General features: G+C 41.7%; 1 protein-coding gene across 3 annotated transcripts in view; it reads right to left on the reverse strand.

Moving 5' to 3' along the window:
* Positions 1-21,287, reverse strand: part of LOC147711653 (uncharacterized) — a 275,141-nt gene that overhangs the window by 48,733 nt on the left and 205,121 nt on the right. The gene's annotated exons all lie outside the window — the stretch shown is intronic.

Below are 21,287 nucleotides of genomic sequence, written 5' to 3' on the forward strand. Positions count from 1 at the left end.
CCATAGGGATGTATGGGGAATGTCTGTGTCCCTAGTAGTTCCTGATGTGTGGGGAGTGCATGCTCGAATTTGGTATGTGCGTGTTCGTGGGAATGAATGCTTTGCAATGGTGTATGTGGCATGTGTGTGTCATGTGTAGAAATGCCATTTCTAGTACTTGGCATATTACTGTAAAATATGTCTGCAGTGTGATTGGCTGGAGCTGGCTGGTGAGCCTGGCTCCAGGAAGGCTGGATGGGTCTGCCCGGTGGTGAGTGTGAGATTAGCATGCTTGATGGCTTGGGAGGAGTGCACCTGGTCCCTGATGGGCCTGGACTTTCCCCAGACAATGCTGGCTCCACCCCCTGTAGTGCGACTGATGGCCCTAGCCCTGCCAGTGAATAGAGAGGGTGGTTGAGGTAAACAGAGTACTTCAGAACCAGCTGCGACTGGTTTTCCCCCCACCCTGCACCCTGAGACAAAGGGGTTTTTTTGTATAAGAAGGGGCTGTGTCCCCATACAATTTGTCCTGTCTTTGGTTTCCTTCCAGGATCCTGCCAGAGGGGGCTGCTGCTGCTGCAGGGGCCAAGAGGACCGCCACTTGGCTGTCTCCCTGCCTGGAGACCCAGTGTGCTGGCTCTGGCCCTGCCTTGCCCCCCCCTGCCTGCCTCCAGACCCTGCTGGAGCTTTGCTGTACCTGGAAGCACTTTTAATTGATTTGTAGCGCTAGGAGCGCTTTCCTTGTGCCCCAGCGCTCAATAGCGCTTTGCTGATATTTCTAGCGCTAGGCGCGCTTTCTGTAGCCCCTAAGCGCTTGGGAGCGCTTTGTGTGCAGCCGGTGCCCACCCGGCATCTGCCCGTCCTATTTCGCCGATTTGCGGCATTAGCGAGTGCCACCTCGCTTTATCTTTTTAATTGAAGGCCGGTGCCACTCGGCATTGCCCCGTTTTGCTTATCATTGAAAAGCCGGTGCCCACCCGGCATTGCCAAGAAATCACCGCCGCAGCCGAGAGGGAGCGAAAGCTGTTGCCGGGCCGCTGCCTAGAGCGACCCGGAAGTCCCGCCTCCTGACCCCCAGGGCCGCGCTGCCATTGGCGGCCCCGGCGGAAGTCAGGCGGAGGGGAGAGCGAGACAAGGCCAGGCGGGAGGCGAGAGGAGCAGCCGGCTCCGTCCTCGAGGCTCCCAGAGTAAAGGAGAGCCCGCGCCGGCCGCCGAGGAGACGCCTCCAGCCAGCGAGACAACCGGTGAGTGCCTGCCAGCGGAGAGGGGCGTCGGGACACATTGTCGGTGTCCGCCCCTCCCCCGTAGCGCGATCTGGCGCGCGCTGTTGTATTCGAGCCCCGAGAGGCTCGGGGGGCATTATGTGATTCACGAGTCCCCCGTGAGGGACTCCAACGTGGGCACAGTGTTGATTTAGGAGCCCCGAGGCTCCTGGGGGCAATTTACGTATTCCGAGCCCCGAGAGGCTCCACGCCACCAGCGAGTTTGCGAGCCTTGCGAGGTTCAGACGCCCTAACTGATTTACGAGCCTGAGAGGCTCTGGGGGCATTTCCATGATTTTGAGAGCGCTGAAGCTCTATTTGCACATTTGCTTTGTGAGCCCCTGAGAGGCTCCTTGCCCACTTTGTTCTTGAGCCCTCCTGGCTCCAACGTTGCCCAGTTCTGTTCAACAACTGTCCAGCACTTAGTTGACAGTTGCCACGTTTAGGCTTTGTGTTCTGTGCTGCCTGCGCAGACCTCCCTGACACTGAGACTCAGGGCATTCCGCCCCTTTCGAGGCCAGTTGGCCTGAGGGACATTGTGAGTGTTGTGCTATGTGCACCCCGCGCATTGTAATTTCTTGCTATGTGATTCTTGCGCAAAATGTTCTAACCTGCACCTCATGTGCAATTGTTGACATCCCACTTTAGGTTTATCCACTTTGCTAAATGTGACCTGCATAGAGGATTGGTGATGTCCCATTTTAGGTTTATCCACTTTGCTAAATGTGACCTGCATAGAGGATTGGTGATGTCCCATTTTATGTTATCCACTTTGCTAAATGTGACCTGCATAGAGGATTGTTGATGTTTATCCACTCTGCTAAATGTGACCTGCATAGAGGATTGTTTAGGTTTATCCACTCTGCTAAATGTGACCTGCATAGAGGATTGCTGATGTTTCATTTTATGTTTAGGTTTCCTTCCCTTTGCTAAGAGTGAATTGCTTAGGTGTTGGTATTCCTTCCTTAGGTCCTGATGAGAAGGTCCTAGTTACCTGCGTGATTACCTACAGTGTTTTAGGGTTGCGTAGGAGGTCTTTACTCTGTTCCAGTGATTACTGGATGTGTGTTGCATTTATAATTTTGGTGCTAATCATTCATTCAATGTTTACGTCATAAGTGTGTATCTACAAGTATTATTTTCTGACAAGTGCCTACCCCTGAAAGTGGTCCATGTGGCCCTGTCCTGTACATATTTCCCCTTGTAAATTCTGCCCGTGCCCCAGGCACATTGTAAAGTTTGCGTGTGTTATCTAATGTGTTGTTTATTATAATACAAAGGCTATTTTTTATATATCCTTGTGCGGAGTCTTTCTTTGTGGTGGGCCTTGGGTGTTGTTGCTGGGGTGCGTGCGCAAATACTTAACTCATACCGCCTCCAAGTTTAGCCTAGACTGCTCGCGCCACGTTACCTAGAGGGCGAGTGGGGGTTACCTTGGTGTGTGACTCCCCTGCCCTGACTTTAGAAATGGCGATCCCTGACTGACCTCGACGCGAGTCTTGGCCGGCCAGGGTCCCGTTTCTAACAACAAGTAATTTGTGAAATCCAATTATGCTTAATTAACGTAGTATCTTCTTTAAATAATTTTGTTTATTGTAGTAAAATTATGTCCCCTTTGGTTTTAGCTAAATACTCAAATATTTTCCGGCATTTAATTGGGTGATTCAGCCCTTTAACATTTAATGATATTGTCTTTAGATCTTCTGCAATATTGCATGTTCTAGGTTGTGCCATTACAAATACCACTGATAGCAGGGTGTATTAAACTCATGGGTTATAGAAGAGGTGCTGAATTCCACAGTAAATACTAATTCATTTTCATAATATCAAGAGCACAAGCAAAGTTCAGTTGTTCTAGTTAAGAGGGATGTTGGGGTGGGGATTTTAGAGGGAGAGGGCTAGGGTACATTAAGCTTGCCAGCCCTCCAAGTTGTCGGCAATAAAGGGTGTTCTATTTGTTCTGGTTTATTAGAAATGACAATAAATTAAACTGATCCACAAAAAGCCAAAGAGGTAACCTAATTGTTAGAAAAATCTTTACTGGAGCTTTGTAACACTAGTAAACATGAACAGTTGTATACATTATGTGGGTGCGAGCTCTCTTTGGGGATTTGGGATGGGCTGTCGGCAGTTACTGTGAAAGGGTTCCTGACAGTAAAGTCAAAGATAGCTTTATTCGATTTTGTTAAAAAATCATAAAAGCCCGTAGAAATACATATATGTGCAATAAAAAACATTCATAATTAATTAATTAATCGAACAAGCCACCGTGTTTTTCAATTAAATTCAATTTTCAGTCTTAGCAGAGATATTATAACAATGGCATTAAAATTATTATAACATTGAGGATCGACATCTAAGGATATTTTTTAAAAACATTGAGACCGCATTTAGAGTCATTTCATCTTGCAACAATTGAATCTTAATAAAAGCAGGTCTACATTGTCTCAGGGCCCACAGTTTTAGTAATGGTAGTAAAAATCTCCTCCTACTATGCGAGTAGAATTTGCAAAATAAAATGTAGTGTATGGATGAATGCAAGGAGATATCATTGCATGGACATGGTATTACATTTTTTGCCCAATCATTAATAGCTGGAAAAGTGGCCAGCCTAAAGAAAGTTCCAGTTCTCAAACGTGCTAACAACATTCTACTATAACTGGACTGATTTGATGACAGATATGGCTGCATGCCTGGACCCTGCAAAAGGTATTGATGTTGAATAACAGACACCTTCATCCTCTCCACCTGCCAACCTTGCTCCTCCAAGTGTGCAAGACAGGCCTCCTTCAGTGCTTTTCTGGAGAAAGAGGATGAGGTAGATGGAACATTGTAGAGCTCAGGGTGACCTATATCTGTTAGAAAGCGCTTTACGTAACCGAGCCAAGGAATGTGTTTAGCTCCTTGGTGTTTGACACAGTCCAGAATAATGGCCCGGTTAAACTCAGTTTCAGTAGAAGACCACACTTTGTGCCATAGCAAGACTAGTGAAACCTTGATTAAATCTGTTATATAAACGAAGGCGAGCTCCTTGTGACAAACATAACTAGAGGTGGATTTAGGGACAGCCAGCAGGAATCTCAGAAAGGCATTTTCACATGTTTGAATTTCTAAGCAATCTGCGACCCCCCAGATGCCTGCCCCGTAGATGGCAGTCGAAACGCACTTGGCCTTAAAAATCTCCAGCAAGACGCGTACCGGTCTGCCCCCCAGTTTGTTTGCAAACTGTTTCACTGCTCCGATGGCATGAAGAAAAGCTAACTTCCTTGTAGCTACAGCAGTGGACAATGTACCTTTTTTATTAAAAATAATCCCTAGATATGAAAAGGTGTTAGTAAGTCCTATCTTTGACTGGTTTAAAAAGGTGTTACAAGGTACATTCATTTTAGATGAGCAGCACATGGTAAAGGTTTTCCCAACATAAATTTTTAAGCCTCTTTCATCCACATATCCCGCAAAGCTATTCAACGCCTTTTGGAGACTTACTTGGGTCCTCGCCATTATAACTGCATCATCTGCATACAGTAATATCGGTACCACAACGCCTTCGATTTTAGGATAATCCAATTTTTTATCAATTAAAAAAGCTGCCACACTATTTACATACAAATTAAATAAAAAGGGTGCTAAAATGCAGCCCTGCCGCACACCTTTAATTATTGCAAATTTCTTTATGCATTCTCCATTTTTTCCAAAGCGGACTTTTGCCCCTGCCCCTCTATACAATACTTTTATAAAAATTAAGGATGTTATAATCGATGCCTACATCTTTTAAGGTGTCCCACATCACTTCATGACTCAGACAGTCAAACGCTGAACTGAGATCAACGAAGCTCATGAATAGATTTCCCTTTTTGGCCACTACGTGCTTGTCCCTAATTATGGTCAGATTAAGTCCTTGTTCGACTGTGCCTACGCCTGAAGTAAAGCCATACTGAACTTTAGAGAAGGCATTAACCTCCTTGGCCCATGTGTGTAATCTATTCAGTAGGACTCTACCAGCCACTTTCATCAAAGAATCTAAAAGTGAAATTGGCCTATAGCACTTCAGATCATTACGATCTCCCTTTTTAAAAATTGGCACTACAATCGCCTCCTGCCAGGTCGATGGAAATCCCTTTTTAGTATAGCTGTTTAGCATATTAGTCAGGAGCGGTGCCCAGAGGGAGATATTGGCCTTGTAGGTGTCTATCGGGACTCCATCCGGTCCTGGGGCTTTATTCAGGGCACTCTCTACAATAGCTAATTCTACTTCCGCTAGGGAGAGGCCTATTTCCAAGGGGAGCAAACCCCGCGTATCAGACTCATCAGTGGTCTGGTAGCCGAGACAGGTCGAGCTGACTGATTCGTCTTTTTTATATAGCTCAGAGAAGTGGTTTACCCATACCGCCTCCTCTATAGCAATCTCAATTATATCGGTTTTCCTTTCTATAAAGAAGGGGGCATTTATGGCCCTCCAAAAGTCCGTATTATCTTTCAGTGCGCATGCCTTGTGGAGGGCTAACCAGGCGTCCTCCTTTATGTCCAACTTCCTCCTTTTTATTGCAGCTTTATAAAGTAGTCTAGCTGACCTTATTTCTATTGTATTTCTGGGTACCTTTTTATGAGCTGACTTTAACCGAGAGTGAGCTTTGGTACACTTAGAGTCAAACCAGCCCTCGGTCCTAGTTCCTTCACCCACCCTTGTCCTGGTTGTCAATTGGTTGTAGATTTGGCCTGTTATCTTTTTAAAAGCAAGTACGACCTAAGCTGGGCTGGGGTTTTCCTCTAGGCAGGTCACAAAATCATCTGAATGTCCTGATATTAAAGTATGCAGAAAAGTGGTTGGATTTATCTCGTTCCATTTAATGGAATATCCATTAACTCCAGAGAGTGTGATCCCATGATGATAAATATTTTCAACCACATCAATCTTCTGCTGGTTTCCCACCCCAAAACTAAAAGATGTATGTATCGCGAAGTGATAGCTCATCGAGTTGTCCTCAGTTCTAAAACTCAGGACACAACCATGATAGCTAGCTGTGAATAATGTAAAGTCGATCACTGACCTAAGGCCTCATCCTTTAAAGGAAGGTTGGAAGGCGACCTGAGGACTAGAAAGCTCATTAGTAAAACCTAAGTCCCATTCACACATCAGAACATTAAGTAGAGTGCCTAGCTTAGAATGCTCAAAATGGGTGCAAGGGTCTCCCTTCAAATTGACCAACCCACAAGTGCCAGACTCGCTATAAGGGCATAGATGACAGTTAAAGTCGCCCGTTAGTATGACACGTGTCTCTGTTTACCCACAGTCCTGTTGTGTGTGTAGGGTATTGGTTAGATTCCCCATGACCTTGTCTACGTCATCCTTTGGAATGTTATTATAAAAATTAATCAGGATGGTCTGTTGATTTTCTCCCATCTTTAATCACAGTAATTGGTAATAATCTCCTCCTGAGCTCAGTGTCTTTACCACCATATTTAGCATATTTGATACGTAAACGGTCAGACCACCTGTCTCCTACCCCTGTTTTTCTGTTTAGCCGCTAAGAAGAATGTTCGATATCCACGGATATGTACCTCCCGCAGTACCCAGCATTCCTGTAAGCATATAATGCTGAATTTATCGACAAATGTCAGGAAGGTGGGATCCTTAACTTTACTTGATAAGCCCGCTATGTTCCAAGACAGGAGGGTTCATTTGCCCACAGTTTCATCCGGAAAGGGTCTCTCATTACCTTGCAGTATGGGTTCCAAAGCCCCTCCATGGCCGCCCCATGGATCACTTTTGGCCCATGTACCTGGGGATTTACTTCCCAAGTGTCCATGGCCATAATTGGGTTCTGCACTATTATTGTCGGTCTTATCCTTTATGGATGAGTTTCCGATGGATAGTTTGTGTGCACACTCATCTTGCCCTTGCTTGGATGGTAACTTAGATGTATGATGACCTGTCCCATTCTCATTCATACTGGGCTTAATTTTTCCCCCCCTGGACTCATCTAATTTCATATATGGCATTGCCAGTCAATCCACCATCTCAAGGCAACTGCACCTATTAGCAGTGGGGATCCCACCCAGTTTCCCGGATGCGGTTGGTTCCTATTTGGGTATCTTCCCCACTCTTGGTATCCTCCATTGCCCCAGTTCCCCTCTATCTCAAAGCCTTGATAACTCCCGGGTTGGTAAAAGTATGATAGCCGTCTAGTTTCTATACCTACACCACTCGTTTGTATCCTCCATGTGCAAATGTAATCAACAGTGCGCTGGTCATCAAAATTGACCAGAACACAGTCCCCTTTTAGTGTCTTTCTATCATGCCCTACCCATGGCACCCTACGTACCATTAATATCTTACTGGACATATGTGGTGGAAGGGGGCGATTAACATTGAGCCAGTAAGAAACTTTGTTTTTTAAGGACCAGATTGGTTCTTCTACATACTCTTCAAGTTCAGGTACCCCTGTCAAGACGACTACATAAGGGCTCGCCTCTGGTGGTAAATGCACAGCAAATCTGCCCTTTGAAGCCCCACTTTCCCCATGTTTTTTTGAGAGAACAGCAGGGGTATTAGATGAAATCACCTCCCTCCCCGGTTGCTGGATCTGGTCAGGGTGTTTAACTACTGTTGTCTTCTTTGTTGAGATTGCATGGTTAATGGTTACCTTTCGCGCGGGTATTTGAAGTTGTTTAGTTATTAAACTTGGTTGGCCAGGTTTTGTAGATTTACCATTCGCTATCTTTTTTACCCCTGGATTCGGTGGGTTCTTGGTAAGATTATGCAGTTCATTGAGCTGTTTTTCAATGTGCACTAATCTAATTTCCAAAGTACAAGGAGGCTTTTAAACAAATTCCCTATTTTGGTTAAGAGTTGGCCATAAGCATCCTCTTGATGTTCTGCGTCATTGCTAGCTAGGATCTCTACGTCAGATAGATCTAAAGCCACATTTACAGCTTCTGTTGGTAAAGGTTTGTTCCCTTTCTTGCTAGTCTGTTCTTGTCCCAACCCTTGATTTTTGGATGAATTACAAGCACCTTTGGATTTGACTATCTTTGAATTCTTTGCCCCTGGCATAGTCGTTTTGGTGCTTTTCTTTTTGGGTTTTGCACCCTCCCTCCTCTCCCTAGATAGGCTTATACTGCTTTCAACCTGTGGGGAATCTAGTGTGAGCAAAGGTGTTTTTTCCAAGTCCAAACTAATCGATGAATCTGATAGGGAAAGAGAAGTTGAGAGATCCCCCCCCTAGAGGGAGACAATGCACATCCGCGTGGACCTCTATGAGTTCCTTTTCCTTAACAGGTTCTGGAGTTCGAGCTGCCGCTAGATGTCCCATGGATGATCTTTTCGCAAACGCGAGATCTTGTGACACCCTGCATTCCATTAGGCGTATACCTTGGTCAATTACTGAGTTTGCCCTAGTTATGAAATCATCCAAGGTGCCTGTTAATTTTGCCCTCGCTGCTATTTTGCTCCTACTACCACGGGTAGACATACTTGCAAGCAATTCAATATGTGACCGCAGTTCAAGTATAGTTAATATATTGCATATATTAAAACGCAATCAAACATACGGAGTGTTCTAAATGTTGTTCTCCTGTTGTAGGCAAAAGAGAGGGGGCCCGGTCCGGTCTTGCCCGGTCTTTAACGGGCTTAAACGGGCCCGCCCTTGGCCCTGGCTTGGCCCGCGTTCATCCCGCGCACGTCCCGCGAGGCGCGCAATACGGTGTGTCTATATACAAACAGGAAGGGGGGGCGGGAAGAGTCCCAGGTGCACTGAATCACCTCCGCGCACTGCCGCCTGGAACTCGCAATCCCGCTCCCTCGCGAAACAGTGAATATGCAGCCCAGTTCACAGGGTCCAGAACAACAGGGACTCCACACAAGGGCAAGCAGTTCTCCACACGCCAAAGGGTACGTTTTGAAGCAGTAGTCTCCCGGCAAAGCGGCTACGAGCGGCACCTGCGAAGCGGGGGCCGCGAGCTGCTAAGTACTGCGGGGAGGAAGGGGGGCGGGAAGAGTCCCAGGTGCACTGAATCACCTCCGCTCACTGCCGCCTGGAACTCGCAGTCCCGCTCCCTCACGAAATAGTGAATATGCAGCCCAGTTCACAAGGTCCAGAACAACAGGGATTCCACACAAGGGCAAGCAGGGACTCCACACAAGGGCAAGCAGTTCTCCACACGCCAAAGGGTAAGTTTTGAAGCAGTAGTCTCCCGGCAAAGCGGCTAAGAGCGGCACCCCAGTGTGACAGTAAATAAACAGCTGGGGTCTGTAATGTGGCCCAACTCCCAATCTCATTCAGGACAGCAGACCCCAATGATGACAAGAGGAGGAACAGAACTCCAATTCAGAACCGTTGCTGCAGCGTTGTTTCAGAGGAAGATTTGTGCATTAATAAATATGTACTGAGGATGTCTTCAGCCATGACCTCAAAGACAACTCGGGATAACTGTAAAAGTCCATAAAGTGAAACCGCAAAACACCATAAATTCTGATAAACATCTCATCCCTCACAGGTTGGCTGTTATACAATTCCAGGAGAACTCTTGCATCATCAGAGAATACCAGTCACACACTACTGAAACATTGTTACACACCTCACACACTAGCAATCTTGGTTTATAGATAGCACCCCCTCACTTAGCAGTTTAGCAGTCACAATATACCAGAACAACTCTCACACAACTTACAGTCTTTTCTTTTTGCGTTGACATTTTTATTAGCATTTCATAAATACAATACAAGCAAATTCATCTTAGCATAAGATAATTAATACATTAATAAAAATATGAAAAGAAAATCTAAATCTAAATGCAAGAGAAAACGAAGAGTACTAAAGATAAATAAACCTACGAAATTCAAATGAAGTGTTAAAATATTAAAAAGCTGAGTAATAAAATCCAAGAATCAGATGCAATACTGATTAAAAATTGTTGAATTATTACATTCTTAAGTTATTAAAACAATTGAAAGAGTTAAGTTACGTGTAATTAATTAAATATAAATATAATAACAGCATTTTAGCAATATGATAAAATATTTAAAGAATTTCTTGCCCTTTAAGAAAATTATGCAATTACAAGATCTAAATTGAATCCACCACATTTCCTAACTATATCATTCTTCTCTATATCAACATATCTAAAAAGGAAATGCGATAAAGAGACAGCATCATAACACAGAACCAAAAAAAAGGAAAAGAGAAATTAGCATAAATAAATAAATTAATTTGTTGCAATATTCAGCATAGGATTTGCAATGACATTTACTACAGAAACATCATCTGTTTCTAAAAAAGGAGCTCAAACTTGATTGAATAAATCAGTTTGGTCATTCAAGTTGTAAATGACTCTTTCATTTGAGGCATTTTGAATCATGGCTACCAACCACAACTCTTGAGATGGAGGTGCTGGAGATTTCCATAGTCGTAATATTCATATTTTAGCAATGGCAGTGCAGTATGTAAAAGAAAGCATTGTGGCTTAGAAAGATGTTGAGAATTTCTTGAGTCATGTAGAAGAATGGTAGCTGCTGTTAACGGTAAGCATAGGGGTATAGTGTTATGTAAAGTCTGACCTATGTAGGATCAATAGGATTGAACCATAGGGCAATCACAAATAACATGAACAATGTCACAGCCAGGAGCATCACATCTCCAGAAATTAGTATGTAGAAGTAAACCTGCTTTGTGTAACTTTACCGGAGACCAATGCCAGTCATGTAGAATTTTAAACAGGCAAAATTTTAATCTAGCATCTCGAGCTCCTCTATCTAATTCATTCCTTGTCTTTGTAAAGAACTGACAAGCGTGTTTGCCATTTGATATGGAGATCTCTTGATAATGGCTATGAAAATAAGTGTGATGTAAATATTTTGTACAAACCAGATGTAACTCCATTATGTTTTCCCCAGGTATATAAATAGGATACTATAGGTGAAGTTTGCAATAACTGTGGGTGTGATCCTAGGATGTTATTAAGGCAGATGCTGATTTGAGCATAATTTGCTTCTTGATGTGATGGGAGACTAAATTCATCTGTCAATTGTGCAAATGACTTGAGACCACCATTATGTAAAAGCTGATCCAAGGTAAGAATGCCTGCTGTTTTCCAGTGTGACCAAGATATGGGTTTTCTTTTAATACATATACCTGTGTTGTTCCAAATTGGTGCTTTATCATGAATATGTGAGTTAAAACCTAGTATACAGTGTGCCCTCTGCCATGTTTTGCGCATTGCAGCCAGTAAAGGATTGTGGGGATCAAGGCGACTCGACCTGTCCCATAAAAGGCAGAGAGACCCAATTCTGTAGACAAAATATTTATTTCTATGTGTACCCATTGTGGCGTATTGGAGTTTTCTGGTAGCATGTGCGTGGTTTGAGATAATTGTAATGCCAGAGAATAGTGTTCAATAGATGGGTGACTCAATCCCCCAGAACAGCGATGTGCTTTTAATTTGTTGATTACTAAACGTGGTTTAATAGAACCCCAGATAAAGGATTTGATCTTTGAATGAGACGCAGCGTAGATAAAGAAATCTAAAGAGGAAGCATTCCAAGTGTGTAAATAAAACGTGAAAGTGTGACCATTTTCACAAGTTGAACTCTGCCCCACAGAGATAATCCTGATAACTTCAATTTTGCAAAATCATGTTGCATCTGGGTGATTAAAGGACCTATATTGTCTGCAATCATTCCCTCTGTTCCTTTATTTACTAAGATACCCAGGTATTTTAAGCATGAATGTTGCCAGTGAAAGGGAAAACCTTGTATAGCTGCCTTTGTAGTTCCAATCGATATGGGAAGCGCTTCACTCTTATCCCATTTAATTTTGTATCCAGAGTGGAGGAGAAATTTTCTATAATTTCAAGCAATGATGGGAGTGACCGGGGTAAGTCAGTGATGGTGAGTAGAATGTCATCAGCATAAAGGTACATTTTCGAGTTACCTACTGGGTACACCTACAATATTTCCTGATTGGTGAATTGCTGCTGCTAGAGGTTCCAAAGCTAATAGGAACAGCGGGGGAGAAAGAGGGCAACCCTGGCGAGTTCCTCTACAAATTGTAAAGGAATCTGAAATAAAACCACTGCTATTGACTTGAGCTGTAGGATGCTGATATAGTAATCTGATTTTATCTATAAATTGAGATCCCAAACCAATTTTTTCCCAAACTGTAAAGAGATAATGCCATTCCACTCGATCGAATGCTTTTTCAGCATCAAGTGACAATGCCAAAGCATCCTCATGAAGAAATCTGACTGAGTGGAGTGTGTGTGCCAAAGTGGGTTAATGATTTCTCGATGATCGTCCAGGTACAAAACCCACCTGAGTGTGATGAATCAGGGAGGATAAGACTTTGCGAAGATGGGAAGCTAGGATACTGACTAAAAGTTTAATATCACAGTTGACTAGTGATATTGGACAGTCACTACTGCAAAGTAGCGGATCTTTTCCTTGTTTACGAAGAATCGCTATGACTGCTTTGTTGGAAATACATCCTAAAGAAGCTTTGCTATCAGCTTCTTGAAAAGCAGCATGTAAAGTATCCATTATTTTGTTACCTGACCACGGGTAAAATTCTACTGGAAAACCATCTTCCCCTGGAGATTTATGGTATGGGTGTTTGGCTATGGCTTGGGATATCTCTTCCTTAGTAATCTGTCCCTCAAGCAGTGCTCTGCCTTCTTCAGACAGACAAGGTAATTCTACCTCCAAAAGAAAAGAGAGCATTTTGTTTTGGTCTAACTGGGTTCCTGGAGTGTATAAGGATTTGTAATAAGAAGCAAATTTATTACCAATATCTTGGGGTCGAGTTAATACATTTCTTTCAGGCGATTTTATGGCGGTATAGCCATGGAAGCCTCCCTTTGTCATAATTGAGCTGCTAATAACCTCCATGCCTTTTCCCCCTGTCCGTAGTGCTTCCCTTTCATTTTTTGTAAAACGTATTCAGCTTTGAAGGTAAAAAGGCTGTTAAATGCCATACAAGCTTTCTCTATTGATTTGCACTGTTGTAAAGTTGGTTTTATAGTATATAATCGTGTGAATGTTTCAATATCATGTTCCAACTCTTTCTGCCGATTGTCATTTTGTTTATTGGCCATTGCAGCATCCTTCATGAGTTGACCCCGGATAGTAGCTTTGGTCGCTGCCCATAAGATTCTACCTGAGTCTACAGATCCTTGATTAGTGGAAAGGTAGTTTTGAAGATGGTGTCGTAACTGTGACTTGCCCGTAGGAGTTTTATGACGTTGTATATTCATCCGCCAGGGATTGCGCCCTGGCTTAGCCAATCCTGTTTGTAGGGATAAGAGTACCGGAGAGTGGTCAGATATTGATGCTTCTAATATGTGAGACACTGTCACGCCTGCCAGCCCTTCAGTGAATACGCAGAACGAGCAGACAACGTGAGACCAATCCAAAATGGCCGCACGATTCTGCGCATGTGCGAGGGGATCGGGCAGGATACTAAAGCCTGACCTCCCCGCTACTCTGAGCTTCGCGCTCTAGTTTTCACGTCGCTTCTTGAGGCGCGTCACTTCCGCTTCGCCCGCCTCACTCCTTGTTTCCTTTCGTGGTTCCTGGCTAATCGGACCCACATCGTTTCCTGATGACCAAGTTGGCCTTCGCTGAAAAAACTCCTTTGCATATTCTTTTTCTGAAGCACTGCTATGCTTCTCTGAACCTCGAAGTTTAGAGGTTAAGCTTCGGAATACCTCTTCTCCTGGTTTGCGGTTCATTTCCGATTCTCCCCTTTTTATTTTGAGACACAGACATTGTCCCCGGTGCCGGCTGTCTCCTCTCAGAGTTCTTGAGGGGGCCCCTCACCTACACTCTTGCAGATTCGCCTTTTGGCCGGACAACTGTTCCGTCAGACAGCCGGCCTTGCGGGGTGTGGGTTGTTGGGGCCTACTGTTGGATTCTGGGAGTTGTGGTCCGCCTGGTGGTACACTCCTTTATTTTTGTTGTTTAATCCCATTTCCTATATGGAGTCTGCTTCAATTCCTGGATGTTGGCATTCGTCGCAGTGCTGGGGAAAAGACGGCCTGGTAACGCGCTTGTAGCGCACCTTTATTATTCAAACAATTCTTTCGTAAGGGTTCTGTTGATTCTCATACATACTCTTATTGCTCTTCCAGACATACTATTGCTGTGATCCTAGTTAGCTCCATAGTTCAACCACGCTGTTTAGCCCGTCGCCTTCCAGGGGTAAGACAAGTACAGCACTACAAAATATTACTCATTGGCGTGTGGCATACCCCATAGTTACATGCTTTCATCCATGACAGGCATCCCGTGGCACTTAGTCACTGTGGACATTTAGGAATGCAGATTGATCCCTAGAATCCCAGTACACCCCTCGTCTTTACCAGGTAACAAGCAATATATATATGCAGACTAATATAAGTAATGTTTGTTGCTTGTTGATGTACTAATTAACCGTTCCTTTACCAACACCAGGTTCATTCAGAGAGAGAGAGCCATTCAAGAAGTCCAGTGTCTCTTCCCCTCTTACCTTGTTTTGTTCCCTCCTTTCCCTCCCGATCACCATTGCGTTCTAGTGTTTGATAGCTGCAATTGGTGTTTGGGGGACGGGTTGGGCTAGACTTCGGTTCCTGGCACTCCTGCAGAAACGGCCTTGGCTCCTTACAGACTCTTGCACTAGCTGAACTATTTTCTGGGAAATTAAAAACGAATTAAGTCGTGAAAGGGTTCCATGTGTGGGTGACGTAAATGTGTATTCAGAATCAGTCGGATGGGAAAGGCGCCAATGATCTATTAAACCATTATCTTCCACAATGTCATTTAAAAAGGCTCTATCAGGTGCGTTATTCTTATCAAAAGAGCCGGTTCTATCCAAAACAGGGTCTCTCGCCAAATTCCAGTCTCCTCCAATAGTATATTGTGAAGCATTTATCTCTGATAATAAACTGTTCAAATGGAAGGATTTTTTCGCTCCTGTCGGAGCATCGACAGATCCTACACAAAAATGAGTTTCTCCAATACGGAGCTTGATAAACACGTATCTTCCATCTGGATCTTCCCATGTTTTGGATATTATAAATGGCAAGGATTTACAAATAAGAATTGCCACACCACATTTACGAGTGAGACCTGTGTTTGCTGAGTTTCCACCATCAACACTGCTGTGAAACACCTTTATCACCCATTATCTGCAGAGTTTACCAGATTCTAGTGCATCGAGATGTGTTTCTTGGAGTTGAGCCACATCTACCTTTTTCGATTGTAGGTAAGAAAGTACTTTTTTTCTTTTAATATAATGCGTTAAGCCATAAACATTACATGTTATTATACGTAAAGGACGAGAATTAGCAATGCCGTTAGGTATATCAGTATTTTTGTATGTAGTTGAGGAGTAATAAACAACTAAAGAAAAATAAATGTGTTCCGTCAAAAATATGAAAGAAAATAAAGAAAAAGAAACAATTCAGTATTTTGAGGTCATGTAAAGGATATCAGAACTCGATGTGAGGAAATATTATAAGAATATTCCTACAGAAAAGGATATGAGTAAAAGGAAAGTAAAACTATTAAATTCCTTCACCTCTAACTTTTAACCGCAGGTCTGGGATCACTGGAGCACCGCCACGGGCACAGACCACCTCAGGAGGGTATAAACTTAACCAGGACCATGTAAAAGAAGATTAAAAAAGAAATGGAAATCCGAAGACCCGAGTGTATATAATACTAACTATTAGTTGGGAGGACTAATTTCAGTAAGATGTATAAATATATATATCTACATGTATAAAATGAACAATGCATAAGTAAGAGTTCGAGGAATTAAAATAGATTACTAAAATTTTCAGCTATAAATATTACATTTCATATTGTAAAGCAGCATTTGATAATATATACTTAAAAATAATTATAAATAGAAGTGTTATCTAATATATAACAGTAGCAATACATATATGAATAAGAATCTGATTTACAGAGGGGTAAAACAGCAAAACATTTAAAACTTTCTTCTTCAAATAAAATAGATTATAGATATGATGTAAAACTGTAAGTAATACACAGTAAAACAGTCCTCTATTAAAAGGCCTTAAGTATAACATTATCGTAAATACATTTATAAGTTCAAAAACTATCTAAAACATACTGAATATGGATAACACTCATCTCTCCAAGTTGTAAAACCTAATTACCTGCAAAGCAGAAGAATTATAGGTTAGCTTGGCTTAAGAAACTGGAAAATATCCGTAAGGAGGATATTAATTAAGATCATAGCAGTGATAAAAGTAGGCACCATCATTGTCTTTGTCCATTCACCCTCTGAGGCAGATTTTAAGGGAGATCTAGACTTATCTCTATGCCGGTCTAGTGTAAAGGTGGTTACTGTCTGCAAGGCAGATGTTTTGTCCTCATGCGTACGGATTATTTGGTGCATGTCCTTGCCACGATGACGAGCTTCACTAATGTTGCGATGTCTACTATCTAACAGCTACTAAGGATGTTTAGAGCTGTGGACAGACTGATCAAGAAAAGTATGCTGTATGTCCTTGTCCTGAATAAACATGTTGTCTAGGAAGTATTGGAGGTCTTCAGGATTATAAAAGTCTTTTGATTCTCTATTTTTGGTGATACGAAAACGAGCTGGATCAAATAATCCATATTTGATATCCATCTTCCTTAGTTGTGGTCTCATAGCTAAGACTGCTTTTCTTCTTTCATTGGTTTCTCTCGAAAAGTCAGCTGCCATGTGAATTTCAAGACCATCATAAATGTATGAGCCTTGCATACGTGCCATCGTTAAGATCTGTCTAACTTTCTCATGTCTCAAGAAGCAGGCTATTAAAGGTCTTGGACGTGGATCTGAGTTTTTATGTGGAGGACGAATACAATGAGCACGTTGAATTGCCAGTAACAGATCAAAAGTAGTACCAAGTAGCTTTGGGAGGACATTTCATAAGAAAGTTTGAGCATTCTGTCCTTCAACGTTTTCTGGAAAACCAACAAAATTAATATTATCTCATCTGTTGCGATCTTCTCGATCAACAAGCTTGCTTAGGAGAAGTAAGAGGTCTTGATCTCTGCCTTGTACTGAATCAAGTCTGCTTTCTACTACTGTTAATCTTTGGTCCAATGTTGTAAATTGGCAGCAATGGGTTAGCATTAGCAGAAGCCATCTTGTATTTAGAAGTTATCTTATCCGTTTTGTGAAAGCCATTTTGTATTTCTTGCAGCCATTTTGTTTTCCATGTGCTCGCCATGTGCTCTGTCCTACCTTTCTGTTAACTGCTCTTGAAATCTGCCTAGAGACAGACTATATTCAGCATCTTCCACCTTCGCACATGCCCAGAAGGGTCTAGCTAGTAGAATGCACCTGCTTCTCTAGTATAACTGTCAGGCTATTTTTGCTGCTGTATGGAGAAGTAACTCTCCTCCCACTTTGTTGAGCAAGCAGATCTTGTATGCACATCTTAGTCATTTTGCATGCTTACATGAGCCAGGACTGCCCCTTGGTCATATGCTTACTATGTAACCCTAAGCATATATAAGGCCCCTGTTTTCTGTACTCCTCAGACTGCCTCATTCAGTTGCTAAGGCTTCTGTGTGACGTAGTCTCACTCATTTGAGGTTAATAAAGATGCTCTTTTATATTTCAGCTTCTGTGCCAATTTCTCCTTTGTTGGTTTAAAAGGACCAAGTATCCGTGGGACCCCTAAGAAGGTTATTTGAGTTCAACAGATGGCGCTCCAACGTTGGTCTCATCAGAGAAGTGGCTATCTAAGGGAGTGATCTTGTCAGGAGACAGAAATCTACTGAGGAGGACAGGACAGGACTCTACTAAGGAGGGACTCTGTGCAGGAGATTCGGGGGATTCTCTGTCTCTGCAGCCAAGTATATTTCTGATCTTCCTGATTTTGATCCTCCACATGATGTCAACCCTGACTGAGAACATTTTTGGTGTGAGTATTTAAAAATAAGACCGTTAGGTCATTCAGAACTTGGCAGTTAGAATTTGGACAACTATTTGTTTAGTAAGAGTCGGTTTGATGCCCTTGATTGTAAAGGTAGTTTAGTAACACTTACTGTGGCTTAGATTTGTGTTAGCCATCTTTGGATTTGTATGGGATAGATATGTAAATTGCAATTTATGTAGGCAGGTAATGAGGAGATTTTTCTCTGTTTGACTTTTGTTTGAACGGCGCAACGTACGAAGAGTACCTTAAGCACTACTTTGATTACTATATTTGCATATTCTGCAATATTTTTGGCATGCCTGTTTCAAGCGCACATCGAAGAATGTGTTGCTTTTTGGAGGTACCATAGTGAGATGTGAATTAAATAACCGGCTCCGTTGAGGGAATAGCTAGATAGGTTTAGGTATAAAAACATATTTCTTTCTTGGTGATTCTGTATCCCCATGGAATTCAAATATGGATAGAATACAAACAAGGATCCTTTTTTCTGTGCAATTTTATGAATGGAGATAAGCAGAGCGATTTTTGGGTGATCTGCCAGCCAAAGCTAGTGAATTGAGTGTATTTTGGCTTCTTGGAAATAAAACAGTTTGTTGGGCTGATTTTTTGGCAGTCTTTTGGAATACTATTGAGAAGCTCTTCTTGTACATATGACTTACAACTAGTATATACAAATGGTTTTGTTTAAGTACAGTCTGTGGGCTGTCCTTTGTTTCTGTCTTAAGTGTTGATCTGTGGGTTAAATGTATGTTTTAAATGTCTATGTGAATAAATTTCGTACGGGGTAACCCAGTATCCCTCAGAACCTGGGCGGTATAGTTTCAACACAAACAGTGGTTCTGTCGGGTATAAACCTAATTGCTTTGAATTACATATACATTTTACAAATCTTACATTCTATGTCTCATCATATATACATTAATCAAAGTTATTTACAAAAAAGATTAATCAATAAGTGCAAATCCAAACCAAAACAGCAAAAGGGTCATAAAGGTTTTAATCACCAAGTTTGCTTAATATTCATGACTTGTTTTATGTCAAGACCCTATATGAATGCATAGAAAATAAAGCAATCATCGCATATTATTTTATAATAAACGGCGCAACAATTACAGTGAGTGAAATGTGACAAATTGTGCTCAAGTTATACAAAAAACAGTGAATATGTACAAGTGAAAGAAAGAAAACAATTTATCTAGGCCAGTTATTCAAAAATCAATAATCATGTAATCCAGTACGCCATATAATTTACCTTTTAGTATCCTGGATTCTGTCCACTAGTCCTATAATCTAGTGTCGTCGACTTTTCAACCCTATTGACGCCTAGTTTGTGGGTCTAAAGCGGGTCTTCCTTAGGACAGGTGAGGGGAAGGTATAAGCGCCTAGAAATCTTTTGGCAGTTACTTCTAGAGGTATCTGTCGAGTTGTCATCAGACCAGATGATTAATCCTGTCTGAATATTCCAAAAGAATTAGGCTCTTTTTACTTTCCGTGATTCGTTCTTAGAATTATTTATGGAATGTGGGTCACTTGTTAGTAGTTGATCGAATGCTTCTCGGTGTCTGATGATGTATTATTCATCATAGACCAAATAACGGCTGTATCGTTTGTAGCGATCAAATCTGGCAGTCTAGAGGGTCTGTTAATGAGCCCACTCGCGGTCTCTCACGGTTTTGGCTGCAATGCTCGGACTATTAAAACGCCAATGTTAAACGAACGTTCGTTTAACATTGGCGTCTTAATAGTCCTCTGGTCTGATGACAACTCGATAGATACCTCTAGAAATAACTGACAAAAGATTTCTAGGCGCTTATACCTTCCCCTCACCTGTCCTGAGGAAGACCCGCTTTAGACCCACAAACTAGGCGTCAATAGGGTCGAAACGTCGACGACACTAGATTATAGGACCAGTGGATAGAATCCAGGATACTAAAAGCTAAATTATATGGCGTACTGGATTACATGATTATTGATTTTTGAATAACTGGCCTAGATAAATTGTTTTCCTTCTTTCACTTGTACATATTCACTGTTTTTTGTATCACTTGAGCACAATTTGTCACATTTCACTCACTCTAATTGTTGCGCCGTTTATTATAAAATAATATGTGATGATTGCTTTATTTTTTATGCATTCATATAGGGTCTTGACATAAAACGAGTCATGAATAATAAGCAAACTTGGTGATTAAAACCTTTATGACCCTTTTGCTGTTTTGGTTTGGATTTGCACTTATTGATTAATCTTTTTTGTAAATAACTTTGATTAATGTATATATGATGAGACATAGAATGTAAGATTTGTAAAATGTATATGTAATTCAAAGCAATTAGGTTTATACCCGACAGAACCACTGTTTGTGTTGAAACTAAATGTCTATGTGGTTCGTGGTTTTACATTGCAACTTTTGTAAGTAAATAGCGATTGCGTTATTTATGAAATAATGGCTATTAAGCGTGCTGTATTATGTGTCCTGAGTGTATGAGCCTTTCTGTATATGCCGGAAATGAGCTCATTGTGTGTTTGTGTTTTTCTGTTATCATCAGTCTGTTATGCAAAATGTCATTTAATTATTGTTAAATAAAAATTAAATAAACATCCAGAAATGAACCATTTGATATGCTAAAATAATTATATGTTACTATTTAATTTATAGAGTAAGCAACTATGCACATGCACAAACTGCCAATGTTTAAAAGATAAAATTAGAATTCACATTAAATAGGAATAATATAGGCCTCAAAAAACGAAATTGTGTGTTTTGCAATAGATAAACGTACAGCATTTTTCTTGGATACATTGTATTAGATATTAACAGGCAAAGACTTCATCTGAAGTAAATTTTTGCTGAACTAAAACGCATATTAAAGAACATGCATTGAAAGGCCTCAGTTTTAAATAGACAGTAACCGTGCTTCCATTTCAACACTAAAAAAAGCTTAGCAGCAGCTGTAGTTTTGATTGTAGGCCACGGAGAGACAGGAATGTTCACTCAGCCAGGATTTTGTCAGTTAAAACACGGGGTGAAACCCTGCATTTCAGACTGCTGTTTTTAAAAGTTAAAAAAATTAGGTTCATTATTTTGGATAACAGGAAAAGATTTAACAGGA

Source organism: Lissotriton vulgaris, chromosome 5 (assembly GCF_964263255.1).
Source record: "Lissotriton vulgaris chromosome 5, aLisVul1.2, whole genome shotgun sequence".
NCBI classification, from domain to species: Eukaryota; Metazoa; Chordata; class Amphibia; order Caudata; family Salamandridae; genus Lissotriton; species Lissotriton vulgaris.